This window comes from Pinus tabuliformis, chromosome 4_1, assembly GCF_031772625.1.
Source record: "Pinus tabuliformis cultivar Carrire ecotype Pingquan chromosome 4_1, CPIR1, whole genome shotgun sequence".
NCBI lineage: Eukaryota > Viridiplantae > Streptophyta > Pinopsida > Pinales > Pinaceae > Pinus > Pinus tabuliformis.
In genome coordinates this window covers 317,654,704-317,673,946 of record NC_142303.1, presented here as the reverse complement: position 1 = coordinate 317,673,946, position 19,243 = coordinate 317,654,704, and the positions used below count along the sequence as shown (strand labels likewise).

Genomic DNA, 19,243 nt, shown 5'->3' with positions numbered 1-19,243 from the left:
AGGCCAAATTGATATTTTGTCTTACAATCCTAAATTATTATTTTAATTATTTTAATTTAAAAATTAAAACTATTTTAATTGTCTTAAGTTAAAAATTAAGACAATTCATTCGATTAAGTTAGAAATTAAGACAATTCATTGAAAGAGTAGCAGAAAAATTATGAAAAAGAAGCAGGAAGTAAACACAATGAGGGTTGAAGACAGGTAATTGTTACAAACAGGTCAAATGAGGAGCAGGGGGTTTACTGGTCGACTCTTCCAAAAAAATCATTTTTGCATTGTTATCCCTCTTGAATTATAGGGACAGGTCCAACCTCACCTCCTATTGCAGGGGTTTTTATAGCCTCACCTCCTTTTGTAGTGGTTTTGATAGGGCTAGCCTCACCTCCATTTGCAGGGGTTTTTAGGCTCTTTATCATGCATATGGACTCTACCACTGCATCTAACAAATTGCGGAGCATAAGCTTCTAGGGAGCTAGTGCCGGGAACATGGTCATAAACCTGGAGGCATAGGAAATCTAGGAGATGAATGCAATGAATGCGGGGCATCACTTTCCATGCTAGCAACCTACCTCTAGCGGTTCGAGAGCCTACAACTAGGGCCTGATTTATGCGAGAAAATCACGAGTGATGTGATACGATGTTGTGGCCCTCTATTTCCTGAAGCTTAAGTAGCTCTAGATGTTAGGGCTGGGGGACGTGGATGGGGGTGTTATCGGGGAACTTGTCAAGCATTGCTGCAATATTTTAGAGCTTAGATCCTTCGATTGGGTGAACGTTGATGAGATGACGCTAGAAAATGCAACATCTCTTCAGTTTTTGTCTGTGGCAGGTTCTCGGAACATCAAGTGGACAATGGATTCACAACTCTGGGTTAGTCTTCTGAAATTGGTTGTGGTGGATGTATTACATAGGGATATAACCCTAGATGCGACTTTCAGGTCATTTCTTTTGGAGAGATTAAAGGTTCTGTGCGCATTGAATTATGGAGAGCAGTCACTACACTTGCGATGTTTGTGGTGATTAATGATGAGACTGTAATTGTTGATCCTGCTAGGGAATAAGTTGCAATGCATGAAGGCAGTATTGGGTTCTGTTGGATCTTGTAAAGTCACGTCAAGAGGGGTACAACGAGAAGCAACAAAGGTACATTGCTCTTTGCATGACTTTCTCACTATTACTTGTTCATAAGTGATCCTGTTAAACCAAAATTCCCAATTTATAGCTCAATAGGTCTCTTTTTTCCTTGCAGTACATTGCCCTTTGCATGAATTTCTCAATCTTATTTGTTCATAAGTGATACTGTGAAAAAAACATTCCCAATTTATAGGTCAGTTGGTATCGTTTTGCCTTGCATTCTGCACAATTTTCTCAATTTACTTTTCCATGGATGATTCTGTGAAATGAATCATCGCTATTAGTTTCACTTGTTAGTTGTGTGCAGTTGGAGAGTCAGTTTGCTTCAACATTTCTCCAATTACATGTTGAAAGGCTCAATTAGGCTGTCCACAAGTGAATTTTATGTGTTCTTCTACAGGCCACAACAAATTTATTAGTCAGTGTAGATGTTTCTAAAGAGATCAATGCATATGTTGCCAAAGTTGTTGCTATGGAAGGGGGCATTAGCATTTTCATAGTCTTTTGTTAGGTCCCCTAATAGATGCATTGTTGAGGAGGTTATGGGGGACTGTCAAACCTTCTGTAGGAAAAGAGCACAAGGTGTTGACTATATTCTCTTTGTTTAGTTTTTAATATAAAAAACTAAAAATTAAAAAGTGAATCTTTATTTTCCCCTTTATCAAGCACCATGCCTTCATTGTGCATGTTGGTGGTGCTGCCTACTCATTGTATGCATTGGAAGTGCAATGTAAATTATAGTTGTCATTATTGATTGGCAAAACTAGGATGTTTGACTAAATACTACTTCATTTTGCTATCATCCAAATAATAACAAGTTTTCTTCCTTCTTTCCAAATAACACATGAAGCTGATGTTTTTTTTCTTTGGCTCAGGGTGATATTACAAAGGCAGGTGGCATAAGGAAATTGGTGGATCTTGTATTCAAATGGCCTTTTGGCAGGAAAAGGGTTATGGTGAGCTACAAACTTTGATTTCCAGAACTTGACACATAAAACTCTGAAACTAACAATGATCTGTATCTTTAAGAGTTCTCTTTTATGATAATAGAGTCGTGGTAAATCATTCTAGCAGATAGATAGGTCTTTTTTTTTGTCTCTGCTTCGCACAAAAAGTGTGCAAATAAACCTCATAGTCTTGAATGATGTCTTGATGGAAGATGTATTTTCTCTACTTTTGTTTGAGAAACAAATATTACTTACTTTGTATAAGATTCAATCTCTAAATAGATTTTGAAGAGAAATGAAAAGTAAGCTAGACTATTTGAATTCATTTTAGGGACACTCTTTGCAGAATGTTCCTATCATTACTCCTTTCAGGTTTTGAATCATTAAGGATTGGAGTAGGGAAAAAACAAGAGCATGGAAAAAAAAAGAAGGAAGAAAAACCTAGGTAATGCAAGGAGAGAGTTAGCAGCTGGGGAATTGGTTGTACAAGGGTGGGAGCTTGGTCTTTCCGAGACAACATAAGGAGGGATACAACAAAGCATATATATATATATATATATATATATATATATATATATATATATATATCTATATATATATATATATATATATATATATATAGATATATATATATATATAGATATATATATATATATAGATAGATAGATATATATATATATATATATATATATATATATATATATATATATATATATATATATATTGCCACAGGTTAGTGTCAGAAACCTATAGAAAATTTAGGGCAATAAACTCTCTCTGTTATTGTTGTCTTTGCGTGTTGCTGTAGGCAAGGATTTTAGCAATAAGTTTGTAACTAGTTCCCCTGTTGTTGCATATCTTGTGCCATTTGCACATCGAATTTCCTTTCCATGGTACTGGATCCCCTGCAGTCATGTTGTTTGCATAACGAATTTCCTTGTTGTTGTACCGAATCATAAGGGGCTTGGTCACCTTCATTCACCCACCAAAATATGTATATTTTAGTTAACCATAGGAGACTTGGTCAAAGATGATCACACTTCATCAATATTGTACTTTTATAAATACCTAATACAATGAAGAGTGTACCATGTGCACATTGCAACAATTTTGTCTCTCTACTACCATGATTGATCTCTTGGGGTGTCCTATTCTCATATATGAGTATTTGCACTGTTGACAGTTGTTTAATGTACCTATTGACTTTATTTTTAGAAATTCAAAACTTTTAGTTTGCTTCCCTTTCGGAGGACATTTTTGCAAATTCTTGTTTTAACAATAAAAGGTATGCTCAATAAATATTCAAATTTTTAAGTTTTCCATCTCTAACATCTCATTTATAGTCAAGATGCAATGTGATCCCTTGACAACATGTTCCATGGAGAGAGGAGCTCATATCTCTCTTATTTACTACAATGGCTTTTCCATGGTGCTTGAATGTCTTTAGGTATTGCACTACAATATCTAATGACAATTATAAACGGGCTTGAAACCACTGATGTAGTTCCCAAAAATGTGATGAAAATACTCAAAAATATTCACTCACATAATGAGAATCAACATTATCTGGGATTGGACCTGCATAAGAAGTCCTGCCAGTGAAACCTTATTTTTTAATTTGACTGGCTTTTTAATCATTTCTGGCTTTTCCACTTCACAAAGTGGATAAGAATATAGAGGATCAAGATCAATCTTTTCTTTCTGAAACCAGATTCAAATTTATTATTTGAATGCAAAATGCCTCAAAGTTGTAACATCTTATAAATGTTGTATACTGATTTCTCTCAATATACAATAAATGCAGGGTAAAAGGATAGCCACACTTGCAATAAAGAACCAAAATCAGCTATCTAATCCTCATAGAGTTAGCAGGGATGCATGCAACATGTAGAAGCACCAAGATGCATGGCACCTAAAGTAAAGAGAATCAGTAATGCTCTTAACACATTTAAAATCAACCATTTAATGTTGACTGTACTGAAAAGAAATCTGGTTTACATATATTAGTTGTCATTTTGGCAACTCTTATGCCCAGTAAAATCTGATCAAGCTAGACTTGACCAAACGTTATTATGTCCAGACATCAGATTCAACAGGTTTGAAATGAAACCCTTTTAAAGTTTTCTATTCAAATAGTAGTAAGGTGGTGGCTATACTCTGTCATCATTTCTATGAGAAAACATAAGCATCTTCAAGAACTACATATTAAATCTACCATTGAACCTTAAGTTGTGTATCATAACTACCAATTGGACTTTTGTCATTGTGGCCAATTCTAGGTGTATGGCACACGTTTTAAGTTGGTGGCTGCACCGTGTCACAATTCTATGAGGAAATATAAGCTTCTTCAAGACTGATGTATTAAATGAACTATTGAACCTTAATCTACAAATTGGACTTTCCCATTATGACCAATCCTAACTGTATGACATACATTCTTATACTTTCTTCTATTGATTACACTTGTCATGAAGACAAAGATAAAGTGTGTTCAGTTGGAACTCTTATTTGTTAAACAAGCTTCATGGTGCCCATGATAGGATCGTTGTTATGAAAATAAAAAATCAACCATAGGTCAAAAGTGCAAAGACATCTTTGCTTGTGCCATTTTGTTAAATAGAAATAAATCAATTTCATTTTGCTATTAGCCATTTTTTTCACTTTTTGATGTAATATTCTCTGATTTTTCATAGAGTAATGCAGGAAAAAATATCCTTGTTTTTCACAACTTTTGTTATTTTATTTGTTACTAGCTCACCTAAGCTACCTGATTCTATTGGCACTTGAATTTGGAGATTTGATATGTAGACACTCAGGCATGGCCTTTCTATTCTGTATCTTCTTTATGACTTGTCTTTCTGAAAAAGCACACAAAGTGACATAATTTAGTTTGAAAGGGGTTAACTCATGTCATTGTTGTGTCCTTGTAAAGTAATAAGATACCATACACATCATGTTGTTGATTGTGTAGATAAGGGAAATGTGTTAAGTAAATCACAAATCAAAATATGGACCGAAGAAACTGGCCCTGGAGAAAAAGATCATCAGAAAAGGTAAGTGCCATGGCAGAGCAAGGAGAAACAATGCCAGCTCCTCCACTATCACTAGCACTAGGAATTATATCATCTCCAGCATGAGTGCTATCTCTATCTCTATCACCAGCACCAACACCAACACATGAAGAATAGGTACATTCATTCTACCAGTGAAATAATAAATGAACCTCTTTTTAATTGGATGGGTCATTGAATGTTATAAAGAAAATACTCTTTTGGTGTAATTGTTTTGCTTCTGAAGTTGTCCTTGTTCCAATATCTGGTTGGAACTCTGGAATTCTGGGTGCTATAATTGTTTTGTATCAGGAAGGATTCTAATGTACCATATGAAATTAGATAATATTGAAGCAATAGTAAGATATAAGAGTTAAATAAAGCTCACACTAAAGTGAAAATATATGCTCCTTGCCAATGGTTTTGTTGTGCATAAGATTTTGTATGTCTGAACTTTGTGTTTGTTTTTTCAGCTTGATCCTTTTTGTTTCTGGAAATGCTGCTTACAACTGTCCTTCAGCCAAGTGGCTATGCTACGAGGCATGAAAATCACCTAGGACCTGTACCCACCCATATTTGAACCCACTCGAGGGTTTTAAACCCGAGTTTTGGTGTTAATACAAGCCCAATCACTTTGCTCTAACTACTAGACCACACACGTATGTGCTTCAACTTACTCTTTACCAGCTGCATAATCAACAAATGAATTATATTCATTCCTGAAAGTCATGGAGGATTAGAAGTGTGGTTGATATACACTAATATATTGTAATATGACTTCAGGAATAAAAAGGAAAACTGGAAATGGTAGGAAACGGGCTTCCAAAACCTACAATGGGTGGGGTCCACTATGGGATCGAAACTTGGAGTAGACATCTATAGGTAATGGTGAGAAAGAGGGAAACCATAGGAGACATGGAGAAAGAGAAGGTCCATCAGAACATCAAAATTTTTAACATAAAATAAGAAAATTAAGTCATATATCATTCACACATAAGGCAATAAAGAAGTTATAACTTGGTGCGTGTATAATGCATTAACTTTTCATTGCTAAATTTAAAATTTGAGAATATTGCATCAAAATTCAATGAAGACTTAAAGAGAACATTGAAAACTTATCATTAACAACTTCTATTGCAAAGAACCAATTGTTAGAACTTTTTTCACAAGCTACATTAGAAAATGGTGAAAATGTATTGCTCATTAGAGAAGAAGTCAATATTATTTTTTATAAGCAGTTTCCTTTGATTAGATTTGAGCTATCAAATAGTTATTCATTTGAGGAAGTCTTGAATTATATTAGGAAACTCCAAAATTATTCTGAACAAAAGAAGACAAGGTATTCGACTGCATTGCTGGCAAGGAACAACACAAGTGATCATTCAAGTCCGAGCTCAACTATTACTGAAAAGTGGATATCTGAGCCTTTTCAAATAGCTGGAGAATTTGGTCACATGACTAGTGTTGATGCTTTGAAGTGCCTACTAAAAGCACCTATGTTATCAGATCTGGAGGAGTGGTCACATTGGGATCATATTTTTTCTCCTACACTTGGTCCAATTTTGAACTGGCTGGACAAAGAAGGGAACAATAACAGTTTGCTTTGTCTTGTATTAAGGAGTGGAAAAGTAGTCTCCATTGATGGTTTGGCAATAATGGAAGGCTTCTTGACTGCTCCAGTGAAGTGCTCTGCAAAGAAAACCCTGATCAAGTTGCAAACTACGATTTTTTTAATCTTATCATCTAACTGTCGAGATAAACAATTTTCAATTATTTGCAACTCAAAATTATTTAGTGACACATGGTTTACCATGCACATAGTCCTGGAATTCAGCAAAAGGAAATGTTGATTGAAGTTACAATACATAGCTGAAGCACTAATTGGTGTTGCCTATTGATTACAAAGCCCAATAAATTACCTTGTCTATTAATACTACATTGACAGGGCATTATTCTTTCTATACTTATTTGCAAGAGTTGTGTACCTGTAATTGATTAGAGTTTTAGTGGGTTTTGGTTCTTCCAACCTGTAGCAATTAGGGTATAATGAGTAGTGAACTGGGATTGTTGTTTGGTTAGATTAGCAGGTCCAGTTGGGTTAATGTTGAGATCAACAATTTTTATGTTCTTTGGATCAGGCATATCAGACTTGTATACCTTGAAAATATACATCAAATTCCATGCAATAAGTCTTATTTTCAATGAGAAATTTCTAATGCATGAATGGTTGGTGATCTACTTGAATTCGTTGTCGTAGATTTTGTTAATTCAATTTACCTGATTCGTTTGTGAACTCTATCAAATTTGTATGACCTTATGCAAAGAAATACTGGTCTTTCTAAGTTTGCAAAAGCTTTTTGTAGTTGGTTGGTTTGCTAATAGAAATCATGGAAGTAGTTTTATAAGGCTATTTTTATTTTGTGTAGAATGGACACTCTTCAGATACACATGCCACAGATGGGTGTAGATGGCATGAATGAACTGAAAAAGATTGCTTTGTGGTTTTAGGAGAAGATTTATACATATGCTATAAGTCAGGTGTGCTACTTCTCACATTGGAATTGTTGTGACAGTTAGTTTTCTTCTGAGGATAGTCCATTTTATCAAATTTTGTTATCATGAAACGATACCTGATGAACTACTTTCTTCAAATTTGAACCGAGAGAATATTTCATAAATATCCTATCTATGAATATCACCATGTAAATATATCTCCTTTCATACAATGTCAGATGCCATTGCCATTTGAATACATATTGACATTTCATTGTGGCATATCTATGGAGTCTTCATTCGTTTTCAAAGCCAAAACAATTGATGTGGGTTGTGATATGAGGTTGGAGGTTTGAATTCCTGTCAAGTAGCACTGTCAATTAGTCGATGTTGTGGAAGAATTTATGTTTATGTGTCTTAGTTTTTGATTTTAAAGGAGGATTGCAGATCATATTGGGGTTTATTTCTTAATTGGATGATGCTTATTGTTTGGAACAACACTTCATTTCATAGCCGCTAAGGCAGAGCGGGTGCTGATGGAAAATAAGGCAGATTTTAAGCAAGATTTTGGGTTGAACGGTTCTGCTTCTACAAATTCAGGTTATTTTATTTGTTTGGTTATTTAAAATTTTCCTCTAAATTTGCTGTGAGATCCTATGCGATAGAGGTTTTTTTGCTTTATCATTGATGAAAGACTTCATTTTGAATTTGCTGGAGTGATCCAGTGCCAAAATATATGTCATTTTAAATAATTGTGAAATTTTATATCTGTTGCGACACATAAGATCCTAGATTGATATCTATAAAACCAATTTTGTTGATTGCAGAGAGTGAAACAAAAATAGAGTCATCTTCAGTCTGTAATATAGAATATGAAGACAAATCTCAGAATCCAAATCTTGTGACCCCAAAGGTAAGTAAATTCGTTGCATACATATCACTTCTTTTTTTGTACAGCTCCATACATCCATTTCCTGTGATATGTGCACTTGTTTTTGCCTTTGTTTCCTCATTACTGTGGAAGAGTTAGACCTTTTGTTTTCACTGGTAACTTGGATACCATGGAAAATAAATGATTTGCATCCTCCCAAGAGGGTTTCTTTGCATCCACTTACCATCTCTGTATTAAATGAAATGCATATCATTTGGGAAACTATTTTATATTAATCAAGAAATTTTTATCCGGGGTAAAAACTAGTGTTTTACTTTCCTTAGAGAGAGGGGATGAGCATCAACATAGATAACAACCAAAATCCAAAGTGGTCCTACGAGATATGCCACCAAGACTCCATGTGATGTTAGTACTGGACTAAGAGAGGATACTATTACATCAACCCTAGGATTTTCCCCCCAAATCCTTCTACTAGATTGGAAAACCTAGTGCAGGTAGTGCCTTATAAACCACCTCTATCTCATAGTTGTTACTCACACTCACAATTAGTAGGAGTACTAATGTGAAACAGAATTATAATCACAGGATATACCAATGCATTACTAAGACTTGCAATTGTTGTGGACATCGCCTAGATCACAACCGTAAACCAGGGAGAGAGACAAAGATGACTCAGTAAAAGTTTCCTTATCATGCATGTGCAAGGATATTTCTGGGAGTGCATTTACAAAATTGAAAACTTGTTACTAGATCTTGCAATTAGCTTCTTCCCAAGATCATTCTATACAATACATTCTACTCATTCTATTCACCATTCTTTGTTATATATATATATATATATATATATATATATATATATATATATATATATATATATATAGAGATATAGAGATATATATATATATATATATATATATATATATATATATATATATATATATAAGTTCGTCTGTTGAGACATGTCCATGGGATTGAACTTCCGATTACTTGGATACACAAGGGCTTGCCAACATGCCTTTTGCCAATTGTGCTACCACCCCACAGACTTTGCAGAATTTATACTGCAAATGGAACAACTTCACATTGTCAGGAGGAGATGTGAATCCAAAATGACTAGGTGCTAAATTTCCACTTTTTAAACTTTAAAGTCTTGATAGTTTATAGATATCATTTAGTTGAGTGAATTCTACTCACATTGTTCATACCTTGTCTCTGCTTGTTTTTGACAAAATTGATCTCCTAGCTTAAATACAAAACTTTATTCCCTCAGATGGCAGTGGTCATGATGTCAAGAAAAATGCGATGCAACATGGTAAATTTTGATAACCTTGCAGTTTACTAAACACATTCCTTGTGTGCACAAGGTTGATGTTTTAAGTTTTAAATCTACAGTGAGGTTTGAACCAATAACTTGGACTTATATAATAGAAAGATGAGTCTAAGAGCATGACCTGATGGGTTATGATGATGAGAAGATCCTTTAGGAGTAAAAAGCAACCAGTTGTCTGTAGGATGTTAGACCATTCTATAGGACAAACTTTAAAAAGTGCATTCCAAGATAGATGATATTCATTATTTAAAATGACTTATTCTCATGAAGGTCCTAGTAAAAGGTAAGTCAATGCAATTAGATTTTTTTGGACATAAAAGCTTCCTTTAACTAATAGTAAAATGTTATGTAGAGAGAGTTTAGAGAGACATTCATAGACCTTAAATTAAAGCAGTTAATCACAACAAATGCACCAGTGCACCACATTTCTTGATACACATAATTTCTTTTTTATCAAATCCCATGGAAATGGATCTAAGATGAATCCCATCATATGCACAATTTGTTAGGCAGTCTTCCAGGTATCTAAAGTTGTTCTGTATCAAGGATCTGTTTCCTGACTAGGTCAGTTAAAGGAGATGGATTTGATATGAATCATGTAATTCTTCTCGATGTGTAAATAATGGATGCAATGACTAATTTAGCCCAGTAGAAGATCATGATGCTAAGTCTGTTGTGTGCTGAAATGAGAATTCACAACATAATTCACGAATGTTGCAACACTGCTTCGAATCCTATGTGAGAACCAACATGTCCACTATAAGTCTAGATTCAAAGCTTAGACGTAGATAAGCAGGATGGGTTATTAACATAAATAATAGAAGTTAGCCATCCTAAAATTCTATGAGGCAGGTGGAAGGTCCATCAAGCTCGAAGTCAAATTCATTTGCAGCTCACATTTGTTGCTGTTACAAAACAACTTGAATGATTTCTCAACTAGAAATCTTCTAAGAGTGAGACCGTAAGTATTTCAATCTTCTTGTTTGTGACTATTAAAACCAGGTTTGTAGTAGGTCATGAAAACCATTGAGGATAGCAAGAATGGTGGCCAAAGTAAGCAAAATTAGGGAATTTTTTTCTATTATGTGGCCTACCTTAGTATAGTGAACAAGATAAGCATCTTCCTTTACAAACCACCACATAGTGACTTACAATTAGTCTCCATATGAACCAAGATCTTCAAGAGAGAGATAGTTTGAAGAGGCGTTTATAAACCTTATTCAATCAGTTAATAATGACAAATGCACCAGATTTCTTGATACATAGAGTCTCTCTTTCTTACTAGATTCCATAGAAATTGATATGAGATGAAGTTGTCACACACACAATTGATCAAGCAGTCTTCCAGGTATGTAAAACTGATCTGTATCGAGGATGTGTGATCAGATATGATGGAGGAGATATATCTGATATGAATTCCATGTGCCTTTGTTTGCACAATTTTTACACTAGAGAAAAGGAACTATTGTCCCATAGATCTAGCATCAGTATCTGCCAGATTACTGATAGAATGCTAAACAAGTCTCCCCTAGATCTCTAGGCACATGACCTCTCACATATAATATAAACAAAGGAAGGAATCAAATATGCACTTGGTTTCCCTCGCCTGCCAGTGTAGACTATTGACTTGATTCAGCTGCCAAAAATATTTCTCTTCATCCAGAGATCTTGCAGCAACGCTTGTAATCTGTCACCTACGTACATACTACAATCATAGACAAACAAGGAAAATCCTTTTCCCCTAATAGAAGGAAAATAAGTGTACATAAGAGAATCAATTCATAACAATCTATATAAATGTATATCAAAGAAAGTAAAATCACCTTGGAAGCAAAGTATTCCTCTCCAGTTTCTTGATCCTAACCCTTCCTTGACTCACACAGATTGGGCTCATTTATGTAACTGGGAAAGGTCTCTTGGTGACAATTCTTCACCATGACAGGACAATATGAAATCTCTCCTCCTCTTCCATACTTCCACCCTTGAGAGGGTTTGGTTGTATACGCTCTTCCTAGATCTAGGAGGATTTATTTGGTCACATAGGGATGAGAGGAGTTATGAAGTTTCTCTAATAATTGACCCTAAGCCAAAGTCATGACACCCTCACTTGAGCTGATCATCTTGGGAAAGCAAAAATATAGAACCTTGAGGCATCAATGCTCTGTGAACAAAGGCATCATGTGTAGTCTGCAAATGCCATGACAAGATGTACACTGACATGGAGTGATGCTACACAGGCTGATAAGGGACAGGGAGAGATGGGTTATCTACATGAGAAAAAACAAGGGTGAAAGGGGATGCACTTTAGCCTGCAACTGTTGTGAGCTGAGCTCTAGTCTCTCTCAACACAATGAAGTGGAAAATAGGGTCATAAATATTCCAAATATCTAAGAAATGGATACAATGACAGTTTTATCCCAATATGAGAATCACAATAGATGACTCTTTTAGGTGTTGATAGGACAACTCTTAACATAGTCATGGATGAGAGATGTGGGGTTAGGTGCTAGGTGTACCATATTAATCTGACATCCAATCTTAATGTCATTACCAACACCGACAATAAAACACATGGCATTCTTTGCAGTTTTTTATTGGCATTTTCATGGAATACTATTAACTTCTCAGGTTTACATCACAGTGAAGATGCATCCCTCTTGTGTTTCTTTTGTTGCGAGGAATGTGTTAATAAGTCGTTTTCATTGCTCTCAATTTTTACTTCTGGACTAAAGAGATGCATGGCTACATTTATTAGCATAGATACACGTACAATATCCAAAATAAATGCAACATTTTTTTTATATTAGACTGGATAAGGTATGACTAGGATATGTAGAAATATATACTAGTGCTATTTGGCTTAAGGGAGGGAGAGGATAGAATTATTTGGTCTAAAACGAATATTATGGAATGTATAATGAACAGGTAGAATACAAGGTTAGTTTTGAGGAGGATGAAGAGAGTGAAAAGAAGTGGCGATGGAATTTATTATGGAAACTTAAAGGCCCTTTGAAAACTATGCTACTCATGGCTAGCACCATCAAATTAATTACTGGCTTGGGGAAATTGTTAGAAGAGGTTTTGATAAGGTCCTAGCAGATGCATACTCTGTAAATATAGTGACAAAACTATTGATCATCTACTAGTGCACTGCCCTTGTAGTAAAGAACTTTGGAGTGAAGCTTTGAAATTGACAGACACGGAAGAAGAGTGGTTAGGGAATACTTTGGTTATTTTTTTGGATAAACGGTCTTTGGTTATTTGTTTGGATAAACAGTTAAAGGATCAAGATGTGAAAGAGTGCAAGGTGTTGCCTTGTACTATAGCATGAGCTCTTTGGTTATCGAGATATAAAATGATCTTTCAAATTAAGGAGACTATATATATATATATATATATATATATATAGATATCAGGTTTGTGAACAAATTAGTCTTGGTTATGGAGGGGTCTAGAAATCTAGCAGAATGAAGAGTCCTAGAACTTTGAAAAATCCAGAAATAGATAAAGAAGATGCATGTGGATATTTTATTGGTGCATGTTAAGGGAATCCTGGAATTTGTGGAGTTGGCTGAATGATAATCATAGTTTTACATTTAAGTCTATTGTGGGGGGTGGGGGACAAATAATAGGGCTGAATTGTTTGCTCTCTCGCTGTTAAGAATTTAATTTCTTGGATTTCAGGTCTTGGGGGATTCTAAGCTCATCATGGATTGGGAAAATGGAAAAATTAAACTAGAAAACTTAATTCTTCTCCTGATCATGGAAAGAGTCAAACAAGTGAAAAGTTCATTTTTAAAATTCTCTTTTCAACACATATATAGAGAGTTGAATGTTATGGTTGATGATTCGATGAGTTACCCAAACAAGCTCTTAAGGCACGATAATGATCCTCTTCAGCAGAATAATATTAGCTCCTTACAGCGGAATGACATTAATCCTCAACAACAAAATAATATAAATGCTCTGCAACAACATCACCACCAAGCTCTAAAGCAACAATAAATGATGCAAGCACAAGAAAAACAACTTAAGATACATCAGTAGCAGCATTTTCAACATCAGCAACAACATCTCAAATAGTAGCATCAACAGCTTCAACAACAACGGTTCCAACAGTTACAATAGAAAAAGCAGCAACAAGCTGCTCAGTTGCAGGCACAGTTTCAGGCACAACAAATGCCGCAACTTCAACAAATTAATGAGTTGAGTAATGAATCAATGAAAAAATAGTCTGTTGTTAAACAAACATTTATACAAAAACATCATATATTAAGTCAGTGTTCAGTTTATCACCAGAAGCAACTTAAGATAGGGTCAACACTTTCTGTTTCTTCACCTCAACTTCTCCAGGCTGCTTCTCCACAAGTCTCTCAACAATCCTCCCCACAGGTAGATCAACAAAGTTTAGTAGCATCTTCACTTCAAGTTCCTAAAGAAACTCCCATGTAACCTGTAACCTCACCATTTATAGCACCTTCACCCTTTGCTCTCCCAGCTCTATCGCCTCACATAGAAGACACTGAGAAGCAGTCTTCTGCCATTTCTTCAATTTCAAATGCTGGAAGTGCTCAGGGATTTCAGCAGACAACTCCTGGACTAAATCATGATCAGTCTCTAGCTATTGGTACACCTGGAATTTCTACTTCACCATTATTAGCTAATTTTTCTCCTAGCCCAACTCAGAATACAATCAACCAAGATGGACACCAAACTGTTTCATCTGGATTTCTGGTGCGAGGCAAGTCAAGCACAACAGAACCCCCATTGGAGCGCTTGGTAAAAGTGGTATGCAGGTGTGAACTCATTTTCTCAAATTATATCTGGAAGGATAGTTATTTTCTTTTTCCACATTATTTTAGAAATTGATCATAAAAGGTCTATTTATTGTTACTTGTTGCCACATTAATAGTGCAAGCTACCTAACCTATGCAATTTTTAGGCTCCATGGATATGTTTCAATTTTCCTTAACATTTCGGTATAGTTTGTGTTTACATCCTTTTGTTTTTTGAAAACAAAACAAGCATCATGCCTTTTTAAATTTTAATATATCGAAACTTGGAATTCTCCTTGGGTTTCATCGTTGGTGTAATAGACACCCAGCCGATATTATAAATTCCATGATGAGACTTTTAATCAGAATTTCTATTATAGTAATTCATCGTGGTTTCTCCTAGATGTTGTAATGGCAGTCCCACAGTTATGTCTAGGGGACAATAGTATCCTTTATCAATTTATAATGCATTATTGTTCCACAATGGAAATTATTATTCAATGGAAGCAAATTACATTGAAAATAGTGTAAAAATGCTCCAGTAACATAAGGGAACAATAAACTAGATGTAACATGCTATTGTTGGGTCTATTGGGTGATACATTCAAATGGTCACATTAGCAGTTAAAATTAATTATTTTATATAGTAATAGCATAAAAACTAGGAGATTGTTAGAAAACCTTAAGGAGCTTTGACCATTTTATTTATCAGTCTGAGGACTGATTATTACTATTGTTTTCTTTTGAAAATATATCATGGAGTCCATTAGACTGGTTCTCTATTATATACTTGAGGATGAGTTGTAGGTGATTTCACTGTGTACATGCACCCTAGAAAATAGTGATCAAGGAATGGTATTAGGAGTCTGTATTGTAACAATAATCCTGGTTGAAAAGCCCTCCAAATATATCATGTTCTGTTTAGAGTATTGGTTTTCTACTTTTTAGTTCATTACCTTCCAGTTTATTTGTTGGTGGATTTGGTTTCAAGGAAGAAAATACCCATGTGGGAGAAACCCCCTTCATAAGGATATGTCACTGCAGTAATAGCTTGAATTGGGATTCAAGCAATCTAAATATTAGAGACTTCAACAGCTCCCGGTCACCAGCAAAATTGATAGATGAAGTGTTAGTCTCCCTTATTATTTTACCGGATTTGAAGAATTTCAGTATGTGAAGTTGACTATTCTGAGAATCATGCTATGCTTTTGATTACTTTAATATGTTTAACTGACTACCAGGTTTCCAACATCACTTTCCTTGAGGCTAAATAGCGTAAGGAAATAGATGAACTAAAAATAGGACTGCATTATTCTGTCATGCTTGGAAGTTGGAACACTTCTATTTGAGGTTTCCCTTAGACACCATAAACAATTGTAATACCAGTTTGAAGATCATGAGAATTGTTGGTTAACTTAAATGTTGAGTTCATGTTGAGATGTATCTATCATGGAATGTTGTTTGATGTTTTTCTTTTCCCTGATCAACTCAGTCTCCCTAAAGGACTTGAGGGTTGCTGTGAATGAAATAGGTTTAGTGGTAAGCTTGATAGATAGGATGGCAGGTTCTGCACTAGGTAATGGTTCCAGAGTTGTTGTCGGAGAGGATTTGGTTACCAGACAAAATTTAGTTTGCAAGAAAGAAATCTAATGTCACAGGATGGTAGTGCTGCGACAAAGAGAATGAGACATAGTATGAGTTTGATGCCCCTAAGCAGTGCATCTTCAAGTGGAAGTGTTATCAATAGTCTCCAACAACATAATAATCTAGAGTCTCTAGAAATGGAGTCCATGAAAACCTCTAAAATCAAGAGGCCAAGATTGGAGGTATGCTATGTAGATTCACTTATATCTTATATATTAGTCACCAATCTACAGTAGAATCTAATATTTGAAATAAAGGAGTGGGTAGATGCGCTTCACCTTGTTGACCAATATCTTACCATTTTCATTCATTAAGGGACTTTTAAAATTGTAAAGAATAAAGTCAATGCATTATAAGTACTATGGGGAGTTGTAGGGTACCAAATGGTTTATGGGTATTGAGGGACTTTAAAGGATATCTAGTAAAAATAAAGACTTGCTTTATTGGCAATATGTATTGGGAGGGGGGTTTGGAAAAAGGATTTTTGGAGGTATTTATCAATACCTATTGAAATTAAAGGTATTCTTTAATATTCCATAATGCAGGTGCTATGTCACAATTCATTAGGTGAAGGCCCCATGGGAGTGGATGAAGGTTATGATGTTCAACGCAATAAAGTGTTGTTTCTAAGGATATAGTCATACTTTGTCACTAACCTATAAGGATTTAGGGCTACGATAGTGATCACAAAACATATGGATGTGTGTTAGGTTACACTAAAGAGCATAATTGGGCCATATGTTTCACAAATGAAACAAGAAACTTATAGGCATTGATCTATACTTCCTTCCCTGTTACACACAGAGATGACAAATGGCATCTATATATTCAAAGTTAATGTGGATCCATGCTAGCGCCATATAAATACTATTATATCCTCCAATTTCTTCCTCTCTTGAAATCCATGTTATTTCCTCCTTATTTGAAGATGCAAGTGTCCCTAATTGTGAAATGGGATGAGGGAAATGTGTAGCAAAATCATATTCTAGAAACCATTTATCTTTGGTTGGGAATTTACCCATATTTCCCATGATGTAAATAGTTATAATGTCATGTAGAGTAGAGTTTTGGCACACCCTTAAGAAGGTATCATTATTGAATGGGGGCTAGAAATATAAAATGTTATCCAATGAATTAGATATAGGATTATATTTGTCTAGATGGGAAGGTTGATATAGTTTGAGCTCGTAGGAATTAATTATTGGAGAATACCATATTGCAGAGGAAGCTTTGGGTTGAATGAAATTTCATGAACCTACTGTAGAATTTGTGAGCTAATTTTCTTATTTTTAATATATTTTTTCCTTATACTATTTCTTATAACGGATGGCATATGATATGTAGTAAGCTTTTAGCTCTATAGAAGATATTCATGGCCTTGTGCATGGTCAAGAAGATTCATAAACCTAAAAGGACGAAAATATGCAATTCAAAGCTAACAAAGATATTTTGGATATTATCCTTTGTATCATGCTTATGCATCGTACAAGATCTATATCCTCCATAAAAGCTACAATAAATACTTAGCATATAAGGATTTGCAGTTGATGGCATCATCTGGATTGTTGGTTGCCATTTCTATTATGCCCTATGATCACAAGCATGGGGCTCACCATTTTGAGCTGGAGAATGAGAAGGAAAGGAGTTCAAGAATGACTAGTATTTTAGGTTTTGGGATTTAGTTTGGATTCTAAAATGGATACTAGAGAAGTGGTAATTTATTTCAATCAAAAGGCTTAATTTCACATGTCACTGTTTGAGATGTTTGCATTTGTATAGGTTTTTCTAGTATAAGTATTATATTTTATGCTTAGTTCAAGGAGTTTTCTTCCAATATGTCTAATAATAATATGTCTTTTTGGCAGTTGTCACGCTCAACACTTCTATCTGAAGTGGTAAGTAATAGGTATGGAGCTCATTAAAGCATTTATTTTTGAAATTAAGTCTTTCCTTGATGTTGCTGAGAAGTCAAAGCACACATATATTCTTCTAAGCACTTTTTATGCTTGTACAGGTTTTTGTTTTAGCAAGCTACATGGTTTCAATTATAACTAGATAGAATGTGGTGCAATATTAGGACAAATTTTACTATATACTTATACTAAAGTTTTGTACCATATAATCATAATGTGCTTCATTTTGTAATAATTCAAAAGCGTCTTCACTTCAAACTATTTGGTTCTACGTATCTCCATTATTATTTATAAAAAGATGGTTTATGTTAACTCTTACCTTCAAATATAAGTTAACATTTGAGGATATGTGAATATAAGTTAATTGTACTGACTTTAAAGGCTCTTTGGGTTCATGAAAAGAAAGTGGCAACATCTACTTATGTGGGTAACTTGTGTCTTTATTATGTTTTAGGTTTCCAAAGGTGTCATGACATGTGTTCTGCAAGAAGTGAAAAATTTGTATCATCTATTGGAAAATGATTTCCACCCTTTAGGTATTGCTGAATAAGCTTAGTGACAAATTTTCTTCATCTTCTCCAGTTCCATAAGTGCAATTGGAGAAACACATTCCTTCTTTAGAAAGGCTAACTACTTTAAGAGTGTTACAGTAGGTGATGGGATTTAATTCCTACTTTTGTTTCATGCTTTCTATTATTTTGTGGTGTGACTACTTGTGATTTGTAATTGTGACCTACTTTTAGAGTTACACAACTTACAAAATATGATGGGGAATTTAATTATTACTTTGTTCAGTTCATTTGTCTCTACTATTTTATGCCATATGGTGTGACAATCTTGGATTTGGTATATTTCTTACACTTTGGTGTTAAAGTGTACACATTCTCTTGTGTCTTCTAAAAGTAGAATTCTTGAGGTTTTCTAAAGTTAACCCTTGCATGTTTCTAGGTATCACAAGTGTATCAAACAATGAAAATCATGGTCCTATCAAGGATGATACCATTTTCTAATTTTTTTGTTATAAAGAGGCTTAGTGCAGATGATATGAAGTACAATTTTGTA

The 19,243-nt window shown here is 34.7% G+C and overlaps 1 pseudogene; it reads left to right on the top strand.

Annotated features, from left to right (window-relative positions):
* The first annotated feature begins 681 nt into the window (after positions 1-681).
* LOC149175569 (mediator of RNA polymerase II transcription subunit 15a-like) lies at positions 682-16,906 on the top strand (annotated as a pseudogene).
* The last annotated feature ends 2,337 nt before the right edge of the window (positions 16,907-19,243 follow it).